Genomic DNA, 18,905 nt, shown 5'->3' on the forward strand with positions numbered 1-18,905 from the left:
TAGTTGGGACCGCCGGGCGCTACGGTGACAGGAACCCTGCAGGTTGGAAAGACACAAAGGAGAGATCCCTGATCCAACCTAGGCTTGCTGGGGGTAGTCAAAGAATGCTTCCTGGAGGAGGTGGCATCCAAATGAGTGTTCAAGAATGGGTAGAATTTAGCCAGGCGAAAGAGTATGTGCAAATGCATGGGCTCGTGAGAGATCACAGCTTGTTCGGCCAAGCACTGTTAACCCGGCATGCCCGGGGCAAAGGGCAAGCGCTGGGGAAGTGTGCGAGCCAGGAACAGAGAGGCGGTGCGGGTGTTGGCGATGGGGGAGCACGGGCCACACAAGTTCTGATACCCTGCTCGGAGTATCCCGAAGGCTGCGACAGCATCTCTCTTCCCTCCTTCCTTCCTTCCGGTGGTCAAAGGAATTAACAGGCCAGCTCCCCACCATTTCGGTGTGCCTCGACTTGATGTGAGGCTCACGACTCTTCTTCTGTCTTCACGAAAGCACAGTTGCAAACGATGTTCGCGCGGAAAGGGTGCCCTGTTCCTCCCTCCCATGCCTTCCTTCCCCCACCCGCCCACGCTGAAGCCGAACCTGCAGAGATGCAGCCGTCCCCGTGCTAGGAGCGGTGACATCTGCCACCACCCACCCCCCTGTTACCAGCGTAGCTGCTGAGCACATCAAGGAAAATGCCTTCTGCTCAGGCCCGGCATGTGACACGGCCCAGAAACGTCATATTAAGACCTGAAAGACGAAATTTACATCTTCTGGGGCTACGGAGATACCACCGCCACGGCGATGACCTGTGTTGAGCCAGTGCAGTGCCACGGGGTGCCCCGTAACTGGGGATCCCGGACAGTGGGCTGTAGATGGGGGTGAGGGCCTGGTGAAAGGGGCTTGCACGGCTGGGCTGGGCTTGGGTGTAGCAGGTGGATGCCACACGTTCTTGGGATTCTTCATCTCAGAGGCAGAAGGGGAAGAGCAAGCCCCGGGTCCAGAGAACCTGTCGCTGCTGCTGAAGAAGGTCAGGCTCAGGAGGTTTGGTGTAAGGTCGAGGTCGCCCAGCAGGTGAGCGGCAGAGTGAGAACAAGCATTAGGGACACCTCATCCCACTCGCTTGTTCATGAAGCGTATTCTCACTGCTTAGAAGGTCCCAGCCTCCGTCTAAGGTAACTGGGACACACAGGGAATAAGAAAAAGGAATCTCCCACCTAGGATTTTAGAGTCTGACTATGTTCTAGAAGCATCCTGGTATTTAAAAAAAAAAAAAAAATAGCAGAGCCTGGCCCCAGCCCCGGACATTTTGACTTCCTGGGACACTGGAGGGGCAGAGTGTTTTCTCAGGCTCCTCGCGATATAGCACTGTTGGTCCAAAGTCATGCCATCCAACATGTGGCTACTGAACACACGCAATGTGCTATGAGACCTGGTCTGAGCGAAAGAATAAAAAATATCTCAGGAATAACTTTTTACGTTGCTTCTATGTTGAAATGATAATACTTTGGGTCTGTTGGGTTAAATAAAATATACCGTTAAAACTAGCCTCACCTCTTTCTTTCTACTGTTTAAAAATGTGGCTGCCAGAGGGACACCTGGGTGGCTCAGTCGGTTAAGCATTCGAATTCAGCTCAGTTCAACGATCTTACTGTACGTGAGTTCGAGCCCCACATCAGGCTGCTGTCAGTGCGGAGCCTGCTTTAGAGCCTCTGTCCCTTCCCCACTCATTCTCTCTCTCTAAATAAATGACCTTTAAAAAATGTGGCTGCTTAAAAGTTGAAAATATAAATGTGCCTCATAGTATAATTCCATCGGCCAGCGCCGGTCTAGAGACATTTTTTCTCAGTGACCGTACAGTCCCTCTTTGGTTCATACACACAAGGACACGAAATGGTAGACAGAGCGTGGCCCTTCATCCTATTTGGGCAGAGGTAGAAAGAAACTTTACCCTCAGGTCATGCTGCATGGGTTCTAATCTCAGCTTCAATGATTATTTGTTGGATGACTGAGTAAGTCAACTCCCTGTGCCTCTGTTTCTCCATCTGTAAAATGAGAAGAATGAGGCTGTTTAAGTTTTCATTAAGGTAGTGTTAGCTATTATTATTATTCTCCCCTCTCTGGGTCTTTTCTGTCGAGATTTGGTTCTCAAACCTGCTTCTAGGACCACCTGCCACTGAGCACAAACCTTGTCTTAGCCACTTACGGAATGCATGATTACTCCTAGCTAATTGCAACCCACAAGCATCAATTTAATTTCATTTCATGACCCATTGTCATAACTCACGAAATGTAGCCCCTTCCCCCTCCGACTGCCTTTTTGTTAACTTCCAAGGAAAAGAGAAGTTCGATGAAAAATATGACGAATCACTGCCCCCGGCTTTCTCCTCCTGGGTTCTCCACCAGCATCAAATGACACTTTGAGCTGGGGGGAGCTCACCAGTGGAAGCCAAGCCAAAATATTCAGGCAGATTTCTCCCTGAATAAGTTTCACTGACACTGAGGAGTTCATCTTTGGCGGCAGGGATGTCTGGATGAGGACTAAGCACTGGGCAGAATAGATAGATCTTTGTCCAACCTGTGGGGGCATTTCTTCCATCTTCAGGCTTTTGGGCTCACAGGAGAGATAGGCCAGTCCTTTAAGAGCCTTCACTGTCTGCTTTGCTCCACACTAACAGAAGTCTTGACACAGCCCCGTCCTCTGAATATTGCCAGTTCCTGTAGAAGACTGAAGCATTGCAAACATTTTCAGATTTGGGGGAAAGTGGGGTGCAGTAGGAATGAAAAGGAGTTATTACTTCCCCCGAATCTTCAGAAGCTTTGGCCTGGGACTCATCCTGGGAGGAAGGGGACAGACGGCTACACACTCGGGGAATGAGCTTGGAAAGAAGAATTCTCTTGAGTGATTTGACCAGAAGAGAGCACACTCTGTATCGCGGCTATTGTTGGCATCTTCAGAGCTAGCTAGTGTTTGACATCTCAAAATAAGCAATCCACCTTTGAGGATCAGTGGGGCCACTGAGGAAAGTCTTGTGACCACCTATCGACTGGGCAACAGCTGGAGGAATTGAGAAGAGACACATCTGAGACTTGAGCCTCGCACTAAACCTGTGCACGTGGGAAAACTGCTTGCTTCTCTTAGCCTCCTTTCCTTATCTGTAAAATGAGAGTGATCATCTCAATTTACAGGGTTGTCATAAAGGTAAGATGAGAGGATGGGCATAAAAATGTCTAATGAAAAGACTGAAATAAGGGCTGCAAAGACCAAAGGGTGCTGGTAGTTCTGGGTAAGCAGAGGGTAATACGAGGGGGTGTCACCAGAGATTCCGGCAGAGGAGCCGTGCCAGACCCAACGGAATTTTTGGGTTTTTGATGATTTACAATTTTTGGTCTTATTCCAATAGCAAAGAATCTGGGGGGAAAGCATAAAAAATTCACATAATTTCTGACTAATAATGCTTGTTAATAGTTATGGGAAATCTTCAACACATATAACTTAGTCTGGTGAAAGAACAGAGAAACACGATTCTAGTCATTTAATATTATTTGAACACAGAGGCATGGCTTGAGCAAGGAGGACGTCTGGGTCAGGGTGGGGAAAGGTAGCCGAAGGTAAGGCTGGGGACAAACCAGACAGATTTTGTGCTGAGGCACCAATAATCTTCCCATCGTACTTTCCTCTTTGAAAGAAAGTCATACAACCTTAACTTTCTCTGCTTCCTCTTTCTGTTCCCATATCTTCTGATTTTCATCCGTTGCTTCAAACACGTTGACCTGTTTTGCCATGGGAAATGCATACTCTTGCCTAACCAAGAGAATAGAGGGCAGGAGAGAAAAATTGTGTGTGTGTGTGTGTGTGAGAGAGAGAGAGAGAGAGAGGAGGAAACTGAGCAGAGAAGTATGAAGGATAAAGAAAAGAAGATGGAGAGAGAAACAGGACATCAAAGGTGTGATGAACAACAGACAGGGAAGAAGACAGAAGAGAGAGAGAAGGAGGAAGGGAGACAGAAATACACGCTTGAATGACAGAGACAGAGTGAGTGCAGGGGAGACAGAGACAGTCATTACCACTTAATGATTAATACAGGATTTAAATGAAATATTCATGAAAGGAAATTGGAGCTTTAGACAAATCCAAAGGCCCCTTCCCTGATCCCTCCTCCCCCTTCCTATGCTTGCTCTCTACTGGAGATACGCGCTCTCTGCTGTCATAACACGGAAACAACTGATGGCCGTAACCGGGAGGGGTAGCTTTTTCCTTTGATGGTATTTGCCTCCATTAAAAACTTGTCTGCTGATCTGCCTGGGTGGCTCCTGAGCTTCTCTGCAAGGGTGAGACCCTTTAGAGAAGGCTCCTGGCACCTTGCAGTTGATCCACACAGCTTCCCTTTCTTCTGAACTCCATCTGTGGTCAGGCTCCAAGAGTTCCCTGAGTCAAGGCCTTCCTCTCCTGCAGGAGATAGCTGGAAACATCCTCGAGGATGGTGACTGCCCTGCATACAGCCCTGCAGAGCCCTGTGCTGGTAAGTAACAGAAACTCAATAAATCCATGTACACTGCCATTGACCATCTCCCCAGGCCAACGCAAGTAGAAAATTGCCTCATCACTCTGAGCCACCGTGTTCTCATCTCTGGGTGTAGACGAATACCTGTCCTGCTGGTAGTGTTACCCATGGACGCTGTCAGGAAGGAGGTGAGGGTGCTCTCCAAGGGCTTGGCGTAGGATGGATGATTTGATTTCCCCATTCACTGCCTCCCTCCCTTCCTATCAGCAGGGAATGAAACTCAGACCCCTACTACGTCTTGCTCCCTGAGGAGTGATACTAAAGCCCGTTATTGGTAATTGGGTTCCTTTACTGTTCGCGCCCCACAGTCGGGGATGCACTAGGGAGGTTTGGCCTGGGGAGGTTGGGTGGGTTTGCTGATTCTCACACCCCTCCCCCACATCAACCTGCCTGGGGAATGTACTGTTTCCACATTAAGTTATGTACAGATGAAATTTCATCTTTTGCCTGTTTTTCCCCTTTCTTTCTTTCTTTCTTTCTTTCTTTCTTTCTTTCTTTCTTTCTTTCTTTTTAAGAATTTTTAAAATTTTAATACAGTTCCAATTAGTGTGCCGGGTTCATTTCAGCTCCTTTACTGCCAAACCTGGGGGCAGGGACCGCTTCAGTTTCTCTGCCTTCTCTTTGTCTGTGATGACCGAAGTGGAAAGGTATCTGCTGCATCGGACTTTAAGCTTCGCATTATTCTTATTTTTCCTTGGTCTTGACGGACTTGGCATCCTTTCGCCTGGCCGTGAGCAGAAAGTCCTTGATTTCTTCAATTTTTTGCGAGGCATGGTTACGAGGGGCGCAGGCAAGCGTGTGATAGGCACCACCCAAGAGACACTCACCTGCCTGGTTTTTGAAGTGCCGTATTTCCTCAGCTCGAGAGGAGCTGGGAGGTCAGTCCTTTTATTATAAAAATACCTTGAGCTGTCAATTTCCCATCATAACGGTGTCTTAGGTGGTCTCCTTCCCTTCTGACTTTCCTTATTTAGTCTTGGATGTCAGTTTCTTCATTTAAGGTGGAGATGATGATATTTATTTCCATGGGGCCAGATGAGGCTCAACGGAGGGCTTTCTGAAGGGTTCATTCAACCTGTTCAGCCGTTGAATATGGTTGTGACAGTGTGTGTGCCATCTTGCTTTCATCTGAAAGCTCCGGGAAGCTAGGTGACACCTCTGTCTTTTCACCGCCGTGTACCCAGTGCCCTTGCAAAATGCCAGGTGGACAGAAGGTGCTCAGTTAGTGTTTTCCGAACAAATGCCTGACCTCAGGTCTTCAGAGGTTAATCTTCATTGTCGCATACCTATTCTTGTCACTATTTAAACATCTCTTACTAGAGCTCAGGGCTGCTGACATCCCCACTCCATCCCTTCACCCCACCATTCCCAGCCCCCGTCTTGCATTCTGGGGGAGAGTTGATGGGTAGCTCTGTAGTTCAGAGCATACTCTGGGCCAGCCGACACTGGACCACAGGGACTGCAAGAGGCAAATACAACACGACTGGACCACTGCAGGCTGATTCAGTGCAGATGAAATACCTGTGCTGCCCTCAGAAATAGGAGGCTTCTGTCCGGCTTCAGAGGAAAAAATAAGAGGTGATCCCCAAAGAACACAGTAGTCTAAAAGGGGCAACTCTATCTACAGGGAGATGGAAGGGGGACAGGCCAAGGATTGCTGGACAGTTCCACCTTTCTGGGCACAACCTCAGGTGACTCAAACAATATTGGGCCCGTGTTACCAATAGGAGGTATACACATTTCCCATATTGTCTTGTTTATTTCACCTAACTCGGAGATATATTTCTGTTTACGAGAACGGGACAGGCCTGACCGTCTACGGGTGAGCAGTAGAGTTGACTGATGATAACATGACGGCATGCAGGAGATATCTTGCAATGTCTTTTCTCTGTGGTCCTTAACACTCTCTGACACGCCCCCCATGTCCCTTATTTATCTTGCTTATTGCGTGTTTCTCTCCAACTCTGTACGCTTCATGAGAACAGAGATGTGTATCTTTCTGTTTGTTTTTTAGTTTTGTTTTTTCCCCCCAGCTATACGCCCAGGCTCAGAGCACCGCCTGGCACATATTAAGCATGTCCTAATTATTATTTGTTTATTCAGTCAAACAACTAATTTCCTACCTAAGCAGTGCTTATTCCTTTACATAACGCAAAACCAAACAAGGATATTTAAATGTATCTTTTTTTTTTCCTGATGGAAATGCCTTAGAATATATTACTCAATCCCCCGACTTCCTAAAAAGAGCTTAAACAATCATAGGTGATGCTTTTGGTACGTTCACTTCGTAACAAGTGCTTTATTTGATTGATTCATTTAATCCTTGTGGTAAGCTTTTTCTGTGGATGAGGGAAATGAAGCACAGAGAGGGTAAGTGATTTGCCCCGAATCACACAGTATTTAAATTCAAACCCAGCATTCGAACCCAGGCAGTATGGTCTGAGAGCCTGAGGGCTTAACCACCAGACTAAACTACGTCTGAATATGAGTTAGGGTGTTTGAAAAGAGTCAGCGTGTCCACGCCCCCTCTGAAAGCCAAATGTCCTATCACAGCGACTCCCCGAAGGGATCCTGAGATGGGAGTGCCTTCTTGCCACACAGACTGTAGAGTAGTGTAATTTTCTGATGTTCCTTCTCCTTCATCACTAGCTGTTACTGGGTGATGCCGTCAGGACTTTTCTAAGAAGTCCAGCTGTGATGATGCTTCTGTTTTGCTAAATCTGAGAGGAAACCAGATGGTGAGGAGCCTGTTTTATGCCCCAAGGGGTTTAACCTACGAATGTCTTCTCCGCAGCCTTTGAGGACAGGGGTGTCCTGTGTCTGGAGGCTAGTAACCCCATCGAGTGCTGATGTCTGTGTTGCTCACGGCTCTTTATCCTGCAGCTGTGATTGTGTCGATGTGTACTTGGTTCACATTCACTGTGGGTGTGTGGGTGTGTGTGTCTTTGTGTCTTAACCGGCATTGCTTTTCTATTCTCATCATGTTCCAAAAGGGAAGTGATAGCTCAAGGCAAATCAATGTGACGCCTGTATCTTATTTATGAGGCACAAAGCCCTCCCCTTCGCCCTTGGTGACCTAGAGGAAACTTTTCATCTTGGAACCTTGTCATGTCCTAGGAATGCTGTAGGTAGGACTTGTTCTGTACTGAAGCCGTAATACAGGCCCTGAAGTACTCACGGAGTTTGTTGGCACGAATTAAAGAGCAACGCGCCTGAGCTCTGTGACAGCCAAAAAGCGTTTGCCCTTGCCCCTGAGTTTATGGCTGGGGGTGGAAGAAGCTTGTCATCTACATAGGCTACGCACGTTTCTATGAACCAGCTCACTGCCTCGACCTTATAAAGGCCATTTGCCAACCCAGGAGTAAAGCACTTACAACAGTATTTGTTAAGATCTAGGTCACAACAGATAGAAGGCCACTTACTCCTTTCCTAAGCTTATTTTTTTTTCTTCTGAAATAAACATTGACAAGTATGGCAAAAAATTCAGTGATCATCGATGTCTTTGTTAGCCAGAATCAGAGATCGGTCCTACAGGTAACACGTTAACCACATTTCACACTGGGTACAGTACTAAGTGCTTTATTGGGTGAACTCCTTTAACCCTTACCGTATAAACGCAAAGCACAGATACAAAGGATGTGGAAAGCGTTTAAGACCAACTTCTTCCCTACTCGTTATCAGGGAGGGCAGCCTCGGGGAAATCTGTAAGCATTCTGGTTGAGGAGGAGTCTCACTCCCGATTCCCACTTTCAAACATCTAGTTCATCCAATACTGCCTCCTCCATGAAGTCGTTCTGACTTCCCCTAAAACATGGGATTTTTCTCTCCCTCCTCATTTACATCCCTCATTGACAACCTGGCTGTACTTTTGTCTGGCTCTGATCCTTTTCTGCCAGGCACCGTGTTTCTCTGAGGGTGTGGGATGGGCTCTAAGCAAGGGATTTGGAGTCAAAAGACATCTGTTTGACTTTTCCCAGGCTCCCTGGGTGAGTGCTACTAATCGTGGCATTATCTTCCCTCGGGGAACTTCTGAGACCTAGTGAAATAACACATAGATAGTGCTTTGCTAACTGGAAGCCTAGGTTACAGCCTGTGTTACTATGACCAGTGCGTAAATACACCGACAGGAATGCTGGCCTGAGCCATCTCTGTGTGTTCTCTGACACCCTGAGCACTGCCTGGGAGCCAGCAGACTTGCCTGATGTCTTATCAAAGGGATATTTTTAGGAGACAACCAAACGCCTTCTTTGCAGCCAGTCACACGAAATATCTCAAGAGCACCTTCCCCCAGACCCAGAAGCGGGCCGAACAGACCCTTAGCTGGGGCTGGATTCTTTAAGGCCAACGAGGCACCATGCATCCGCTCGCTAGCCAAGAGGAGGAAAGACTCCTGGAGGCGCTTTGTCAGTAAAGGGGAAACTACCCTTGAACCGTATCACGCTAATGCGGCCAAATCCTTCATCGTGAGGTCAGAAGACAAAGTGAGAGATGCGAGAGGTGTGCCCTGCGTGGGGCAGAACGATAGCCTTCAAGTCTGATCCCCAAATGCAGACGTGCTAGGCCGTTCTGTACTTCTGGAAGGGAGGCTGTATTTGTGAAGTGATGGAACAATTTCCATGGCAACAGACTGTCTGGTGTCAGAAGAACCGACATGAAAGCTCCACGTGCCAAGTCTGTATTTATGTGATGCTTATCTCCCTGCCTCCTACAACGCAGAGAGGGCTTGATCTCTCAGCAGACGTCCTTTTCCATCCAAACGATGCCCATGTAAAAATCATGCCATTTCTCTCAGACTTCCACATCGAAAGGTTGAGTGTACTATTTTTGTCTTGTAAAATTTTTGGTAGCCTGAATGGAGCTGTCAGGGTCTTTGTAAACAGATCTGGCTGGACGCTCAGGAGGTGACCCTGGGGTGATGGGGGGGGGGGGGACAGCTAGGACCAGAGTCTTGGTCTCCTAGAGAATGTGGCATTGCTCTCTGCCCAGCACCTTGCTGCAGGATGTTGGGAGTGGAGGAGTGTAGTCAGAGGACCAGGATGGACCCTGAATCCAGAAACCTGGCCAGGCAGGGTGGGACTGAGCCGGGAGGCTGCTCCTTGCTGCTGTAGGCATCTTTCTGTAATTGACAACCCCCTTGGAGAAACTCTGCTTTTATACCTGGGTCCTAATCTCTGATGCTTCCCAACACGTTCTCACCATAATCTGTGCACTGGAGACCTCAAACCAGAGACTTCACTCTTGCCTCCTTTCTTGACCTCAGGCTTCTCCACAAACCACAAAGCCCTATATTGTTGCTCCTTAGGACTTAACCCTTCCTCACCCATATCCATCTTCCCAAACCGTAGGCCACGTACATCAGGAGAAGCCCAACTACCCCTATCTTGCTCTGTACCCCAAAGACTGGATGTCAAGCAGTGTCCAAAAGGGAGGTACCTTCTATCATTGCTGGTCTGCAAGATGCCCGCGGGGAGCGGGTGGATAAACATTTTTAAATGCTTAGTACTGATTAAAATGTTCTCAACTGGCCTGTGGTAATCGTCGCACATATCTAGGAATATGTTAAAAGCCATTCAGTTGTACACCTTCGATGGGCGAATTGTATGGCATATGAATCGCATTCCCATAAAGCCATTTTAAAAAGTGAATTGGTAGGAAAGAATACAATCTCATAAAACTAGCGAGGTCAAAGCTTAAAAAGAAACGTATTTAGATTAAAGCTGATTTAGAGAACCAATATGGTATACATCATAGAACAGGAGGTATGTAGGTATGGTAATGAAAGTTTTGGGAAAAGTCTCCCCTCTGTTAAATCTTTCATATAGTCCTGGTTAGAGTGTGTGTCATATCCAAGTGTTCTGTGTACATTGTGGACCCACCCTTCCAAAGTCAAGTATCATATCCTGACCCTGAAAATATCCTCTGGGGGCAAAATCACTCCCATTTGAGAGCCACTGCTCTAAGTCAATAATCACTGAACACTTGATAGATATTTATGGTCACCTTTGATGAGCCAGGCACTATCCTAGGCGGTGGGGACAGAGCAGTGACCAAGATAGCCACATTTCCTGCTTGAAAGAAGTTTATATTCTAACGAGGGGGATAGAAACCAAGTGAGCAAATTCATAAGCATGCCTATTCAGATAAACACTAAGAAAAAAGTCAGACAAGATGGTGGAATTGAGAGTGGTTGGTGGTCAAAGACAGTCTTTCTGAGGAGGTAACATGCAAGAGAGATGTGAGAGTCAAGGACGGGCCATTCATAAGAAAGGAAAGGGGCTGCCTCGTAAAGCAGAGAGGCTGCTGGAAGGAGAGTCCCAAAGGAGGGAATGAGGTTGGTGAGTTTGGGGAGCAGAAAGGAGGTCAGTGCGACAGAACCTAGGGAAAGAGGACGTGTTAGGCTTTCAGAGTCCAGGGCAAGATGCTTAGGTTCTGTTCTGAGGGAGATGGGAAGCTGCTGGGGGGGCTTTAAGTTGGCGTGGAGTAATTTATGCTTTTACAAGTTCATTCATTCAGGCTGCTGGATGCAAATGGTCTATAGGGGTGCACAGAGGGAAGAGTAAAATCAGTGAGGGGACAGCAGCTGTCATCCAGGGAAGACTGAGGAGGTGCCGAACTAGGACAGCGGTAGTAGAAACGAGAGCAGTAAAGACAGATGGTAGTGACTGAGGGAGGGTAATCCTAGTTGTCATAGAAAAGATGAGTGAGGGGCGCCTGGGTGGCGCAGTCGGTTAAGCGTCCGACTTCAGCCAGGTCACGATCTCGCGGTCCGTGAGTTCGAGCCCCGCGTCAGGCTCTGGGCCGATGGCTCGGAGCCTGGAGCCTGTTTCCGATTCTGTGTCTCCCTCTCTCTCTGCCCCTTCCCCGTTCATGCTCTGTCTCTCTCTGTCCCAAAAATAAATAAAAAACGTTGAAAAAAAAAATTAAAAAAAAAAAAGAAAGAAAAGATGAGTGAATGCCCAGAGAGGGCACGAGAGCCAGAAAAAGAGAGACGTTGGGTTTCTCCCTGAAATTGGGAGTCCATTGGTCTGAATTTGGCCAGGGTTTATTGAGAGGAGAAACATGACTGGCTAATCAAATGAACTCCATTCTCTTAAGATTTTCCAGCCTGTGGTTCAAGTTGGGTTTCTTTCATGGAAAGACCATTGTTTTTTTCCTATAAAGAGGGTTAATAGACTGTAACACCCGCTTAATTATAACCTGCTTCCTTGACCACTTTCTTTGGTTTAATATTTACTCAGCTTAGCATTTATCATGGATCTCAGCATAGGGTGAGGTCACTGAAAAAACTCCTTGAACGCAAACCTTCAGTAGTTCGAAAACTGCATTAAAAATAGGCCAGTCTTTCATAACATATCTTGAGGGGGAAAAAGCAAAACAGAACAAAAGCAGAGTCTTGAAGCCTTCTTGGGTCTCTGATTATTGCTTCCCTTCAAGTTTTGTGAAATTGATAATAATAATAACAGCAGTGTAATAACCACAACTACCGTTTATTGAGCACCTACTGAGCTCAATAGGTGAGCTGTCTGAATCATGTTAGATTTAATCCCCATTACGCCCCTACAGGTGGGTGTTACTGTCCTTACCTAACAGATGAGGCGAAAATGGCTCAGGAAGGTGACGTAATCGTGTCAAGACCACACAGCTGGTGTGTTAGCTTCCTAGGGCTTCCGTGACAAATTACCACAATCTGTATTTCTGCTCTGGATGCCAGAAGTCTGAAATCAGGGCTTGCCTCAAAGGCTCTAGGGAAGGATCCTTCCGTGGTGCCTCCAGATTCTGGGGGTTCCGGGTGCTCACTGGCTGTGGCCTGCTTAATTCTAGCCCCTGCCTCTGTTTTCACATGCCTTCTCCTCTTCCCCCTGTGTCTGCCCAATGGATGTCTCTTATAAGGACACATGTCGTTGACTATAAGGCTGATCAGATAGTCCAGGATGATCTCAACTTGTGATATTTAAGACCCCTTTTTCCAGAGAAAGTCACATTCATAGATTCCAGGGGTTAAGACATGGGCACTTCTTTTGGGGGGGTACCATTCAACCCACTACAGCTGGTTACTTGTAAGTAACAGAGCCTTGAACACACTAAATTTGCATCATCAAAGAATGTGGGGCGCCCAGGCTTTTCTTCTTTCGTCTTCATTGCCTCATACGTTCTTTGTTTCCAGTGACCATGACCAAAGAGCCAAAGGATTTTTTTTCATCTAAAATAAACTTAGCAGCATAATGCAGTAAAAGTTATAATTATAGGTTTCCCATCCAAAATGGTGGCAGGTATTCAAAGAACACCCTCATGTAAAAAGATGCCGGTCTTGCTAACTCTAATTACAAAGGAGGGTAAATAATGTCAAAATACATCTTGGGAGTTTTCAGAGCAGTAAAAAGTAAGCGTTCACAGCTAAATGGCAACTGACATCTTAGTTGGATGGATTGATGATACAGCTTTTTTTCTTTCCTTTTTTTCCCCTGCTGTTAATTAAAAGTTAGTTGTATCAGTAGAAATTAAGGCCAGATTTTTTAATCCCTAACAGCCACTCAACCTTTCCCCTCATTCACATTAAATCTGAAGTCTAAAGAAAACCCATAGCAACTGGGCCTGAGCATCACAGAGGGAGGCAGAGAGCAAATGATAAAAATGTAACATGAGGGGCGCCTGGGTGGCTCAGTGGGTTAAGTGTCCGACTTCGGCTCAGGTCATGATCTCACGGTCTGTGAGTTCGAGCCCCGCGTCAGGCTCCGTGCTGACAGCTCAGAGCCTGGAGCCTGTTTCAGATTCTGTGTCTCCCTCTCTCTCTGCCCCGCCTACCCTCTGCCTGATGTTCTGTCTCTCTCTCTGTCAAAAACAAACATTAAAATAATTTTTTTAAATGTAACATGATAGGATGTGGAACATTTGGAATCATCACACGCCGCTGGTGGGAATGTAAAACGGTATAGTCATTTTGGGACAAAGCTTTGCAAGTGTTCAAATGGTGACACAGAGAGTTACCATGTGACCCAACAATTTCACTCCCAGACATACACCCAAAAGAAATGAAAGCATATGTCCACAGAAAAGCTTATACAGGAATGTTGATAACAGCATTGTTCATAATAGCCAAAAGAGTGGGAACAACCCAAATATTTGTCAAATGAAGTCTATGGGTTAACAAGCTATATCTACACAATGGAATATTATTCAGCAATAAAAAAAGAAATGGGGGATCGATGCTAAAACAGGGATGGACCTCGAAAACATAATGCTAAGTAAAAAAGCCACATACAAAAGGTCACATATTGCATTATTCCACTTTTATGAAATGTTCAAAATGGGTAAATCCATAGAAATAGAAAAAAAAATGAGTGTTTCCTGGGCCTTAGGGATTAGGAAAAATGGGAATTGTCTGCTGGTGAATAAGGTAAGGCATTTTGGGGGGAGGGTTTGTATAGGTTCTAAAAACTGGTTGTGGTGAGCTTGTACAATTCTGCGAGTATACTAAAATCGTGGAATTTCACACCTTTTAAAGCATGACTTGTATTGCATGTGAACTTTATCTCAGCAAAGCTGTTACAATGATTTTTAAAAAATAAAATAAAAATGTAACATGATAAGCCTCTTTTTAAAAATGTTGCTGTAAATCCTCAGATGCATCATTTAAATCGCTCTCCACAATGCTGCAGAGGAGATCTACCACAATTTCACCTCCCTCAGCAAAATACGTTGGTAATTTGGATTGTTTGCTCTTTTGATTAATGCCAGCAAGAACATCTTCATGCCTAAAGCCTTGAAAAAACCTCTATCTATCTCTCTATCTCTATCTATCTATCTATCTACTTATCTAATCTTCCATCCATCCATTTCTTATCTACCTCTCTTATCTGTCTATCTATCATCATCATCATCATCATCATCTATCATCTTTTTGTCTATCTATCATTTATCTACCTACCTATCTAAACTTCTAACCACCCATCCATCCATCCACCCATCTCTCTCTCTCTCTCTCTCTCTCTCTCTCTCTGTCTCTCTCTCTCTCTCTTCCTCTCATCTATATCATCTAGCTATCATCTTTGTATCTCCTCCCCACAGTTGATTCCCAGGTCAAAAGGGACAAACTGACCTTACAGGACCAACTGGAAAGAACTAGAGTCTCCGTTCCCCTCTCACACCCCCTTCTCCTCTTCCTCTTTTCTTCCTTCCCTCCCTCTTTCCCTTATTCCTTCCTTTTTTCTCACTTTCTAAACTTACCGAGACCGTCTTTCCCTAGTCATTCTGGAGTTTTGACTGCTATGAACAGTCTAAGAGATGAGTATGAAAGGCATGAGAAGTATTTTTCTCTCTGGATCGACATCCAAGAACTTACACAGACAAGGAATTCAAAGAGTCTTAGGGGTGGATCTAGCAAGACCTTTGCTCATGTTGCCTGTGCAGAGCCCAGAACATTTCCTCTCCAGACCTCTCCTCCTTTTCTATAGCTCCTCAGTTCCCATGTGGTTTTAGGACCCGCTAAGTCATGTTCTTGTCGTCAGGGCTTGCCTGTTCTTGCCCACTCCTAGCCAGTCAGATTCATTTGTTCAGCAGATGATGTGGGGCAGCCCCTGTGGGCCAGACACTGCAGTTGGTTCAAGGCTCAGCGGGGGGCAAGGCAGGCCCAGTTCCTGCCATGTAGACCTTGCATCTTTCTGGACTCCTGTGATGGGCACGGCCTGCTCCGTGCTCGGGAGGTGCCCTCTGCTTCGGGTTGTGCTTGCTGCAGCAGTGAGTGCATGAGGAGTATAGGATGTGCTCACCACCTCACAAGGGGTAGGGTCACAGGGGGTAGGACATCACACTTGGACGAACACTTTGGAACAATACCAAAGTCAAGCCGGGCCAGAGATACCAGCAATTGCACGGACGGTATCATCTACAGAAGCTTGGCTTCAATTTTCTCACTAAAGCTCCGGAGGACCCTCGTATCAGTCTGCAGAGGCAAGAAGGGAGTCTCCGAGGGCCCTGGAAGCGTGTATTCATGGGAGCTCTCTCTGGCTCTAAAAGGAGGACCCTTCTTTCTTCATCCACGTCATTTAATCTAGAGTCTTTTTTCAAGTTTGTTTGTTTGTTTGTTTCATTTTCTTGGTCTGTTTTAGGTTTTTGGAGGAACTAGCATACGTACACGTGCCAAGGAGTGTGCTGACACCTGAGAATACAGAGATGAATGAAAAAAAAAATGTGCCCGATGTGGTGCAACTTACATTCTAAGAGGGAAGACAGACAATAAACAGATGGACAAATAAATGTATAACTTTATAAGGAAATAAAGCAAGTAGGTGCCGGAGAGCAAGGAACAGGGAGAGAAGGACTCCTTTAATGCAAGTGACGTCATGCAGGAGCATCCGGAGACGATGCTGGTCAAGGGAGGTGTGCCGGGTGTTCTCAGATCCTGAGATCCACGGATGAGTAAAATTGTGGAAACAACGGACGGGCAGACATAGGGATGGCACCACTTTAGTTTAGTGATTAGAGAATATATAACAACATTAAAAAAAAAAAAAACCCGAGCAACTGCTATATCTTATCGCGAATTCATAAAGGGCACCTTGACGCCAGATTCTGTTGCAGATTGGTGAGTTGTTCGATCACGGACTGGCATTTGACAGCCATGAGTTTTGCCAGTAGGTGTTCTGTGTTCAGAGGAAAGACTGGACCTGCGTCCTATGTCTGATGACAGTGGTATTAGTAATAGCTAATACTTTATGAGTTCTTTCAACGTGCAAGGTGCCGGGCCGAAAGCCCTTCACGTGTTATTGACTCGAATCTTCACAGCGGCCCTGGACGCTAGGTAGACAGGTGGTACCAGACTTTTTTTTTGTTATTTTTGGTGGAGAAACTGGTACTTTAAGAGGTGTAGTAAATTTCCAAAGACACATAGCTAATGAATGGGAGAACACAATTTGAACCAAATCAAGCCGGAACCAACCCTACTCAAGAAAGGAAAGATCGACTTCGGGCTTTGCTGAGCCTGGTGAGGGGTTGGAAATCTGGGCATTATGTGGGCACCGTAGCTTCTCGTAGATTGGGGATTTGCACTGTGCTGCAACCACACATCCCTTGTTTCACCTCTCCAGGTCCAGTCCCCCTCTTTCTAGCGATAGCACCCTTATTCTTCTTTGGGGGCTACCTCATCCCGCTGACTACAGTTTTGGTGGGGCTACCCTTATAGTGGCCCTCTCTTCTGGCCAAGGAGCAGACAGGGGTTGTGAGTGAGGCTGGAGGCTTGGCATGGAATTTGATTCTGGAGCAGAGCAACACAAATGCTGAAAACAGATGCCTCTTGGTCCCAGAGCCCTCCCCAAAGAAAAGGCTGTTTGTTAGTTTTTCCTTCCTGGGCTCGAAAGAGCTGCTTTGATCCCTGCCTGCTCCTTTTTAGTTCTCTGTGATTTTTTTTACCCTTACACTCATCTTCAATCCTTCATATATATATATATATATATATATATATATATATATTTTTTTTTTTTTTTTTTTTTTTTTTTTTTTTTTTTTTTTTTTTTTGCTTAGGTGAGCTGGAGTTTGTTGCTTGCAACCGGGTGGCAGAGCCTGGAGATTAAAACTCAGGTTTTAAATCAGATGAACCTCTGTTCTTATCCCAAGTGTACTGTTTACTAAGTATGTGACATTGGACAAATCGCTTAATCTCTCTAATTATGTTTTCTTACCTATGAAATGGGAATAATAGGGTGTTGAAAAAGTGAGCCACTGCATGTAATTTGCTTAGCAGAAAGCCTGGACTTAATCATGCAATTTGCTTAGCAGAATGTTCTTTCTTATCAACTCCTTAATAAATATTAGCTGCTCTGATCTGCCTTGGCAAATCAAAGAGAAGTATGTTCTTCCCCACCTCCAACCAGGACCAGATAGTTTACACAACACAAAATATAGATAGATATGGGGGTGGGGGGAATCATAGGAATGGAATTTTACAAAATTGGAGCCAAAGATAAACTGGAAAACACCAAAGCAGAAGAATCTGGAGGATTTATTGGACCAGAGATTTTAGACTTCAGAGCGTAAAGAACTCACAAAATTGTATGATTTGGTATCTTGATTTCAAGTCTTTATAAGATTCTTATTCCCATTTACAGTTGAGGTAAGTGCTGAGTTTTCAATCAACAAATATATATTCCATGCTTACTGGGGAGTATGGCAAGATGCTGAATCTTGGGATATAGAGGAGGAAGATACAACCAGGATATCAGTACGGGTATTCCTAGTTAGGGGTGGGTGTTTTCCACTTGATGATTCAGTGACACAGGCTTTTTGTGTCTTGTGGAATCACCATCCTCAAGGGCCTCGGAATCCTCTGTCTCCGGTCAGAAAATGGGGGAAGGGAGACTGGAGAAGGCACAGCTGCCTCTTAATCCAAGATGGTGGAGGCGACATTCGGGGCTTGTCCTCTTTGTTGATTGATGTGATCACATAGCCTCACCTGGATGCACCGAGAATGTGCAGCCCCTTTCAGCAATGGCTCTGTAGTACAAAGAGGAGCAGAAACCACTGCTGAAGTCCAGTGTCTTCCACTCTGAAGACAGAGCTCTTTGGACCTCAGTTCTTTATTATTAAAAGGATGGCTTTGTTTGTTCTATAGTTCTATAGTCTCTGAAAATGGAGAGGTATGAGATTTTTATTCAACTCACCAAATAGGAGGTTCCATTTATCCATCAGCTTAGACACACACACACACACACACACACACACAGCGTTGAAAACAGAGAGAGTATTGAGTCATCATATCATATTCTATTACTTTGGTTTTTCTTTGTAGTCTTTACCTAGAACATGTCTATATACCCAGTTCAATATTACACACACCCAACCTTGAAAGAAGCGTATTTTATGCTTACATATATTTGCTTCTGTTGGAGGATGTGTGGTTTGTTGTACCTAAGGAGATTTTGGCCTTCTTGATCTTGAGGGAAGGACAAAAGATTCAGATGTGTTGGCTATCATTAAAACTATAAGCTTTAATTCTGAGGTTAATCTTTCTCTCTCTTTTTCCCCTTCCCTTTCTCTCCTCTTCTTCTCCTTTTTCATTGTCTTCAGTAGCTGAAGAGGTACATAAATCAGCTGACCTGGTGAAGATCAGTTCACACAACGTACATCAGGAAATGTGAATTTCAAGCGTGGGTCTTTGTGTATGCAAATCGGACTGGGCTTCCTATAACTCAACTATCTATCAAGGAAATTAAAGGGAAATTAGACACTACTTTCAAAATCTTACTCCCAACATTTCCTTATATTTGTCCTTTTGTGCACTGGAACTGCACATTTTTGTTTTTACTGGTGTTTTCTGTGCTCTGTGGACTTGACCTCTGTATCCTGCCAGTATTTTCAACCACA

The sequence above is a fragment of the Neofelis nebulosa genome, chromosome 14 (assembly GCF_028018385.1).
Source record: "Neofelis nebulosa isolate mNeoNeb1 chromosome 14, mNeoNeb1.pri, whole genome shotgun sequence".
Lineage (NCBI taxonomy): Eukaryota > Metazoa > Chordata > Mammalia > Carnivora > Felidae > Neofelis > Neofelis nebulosa.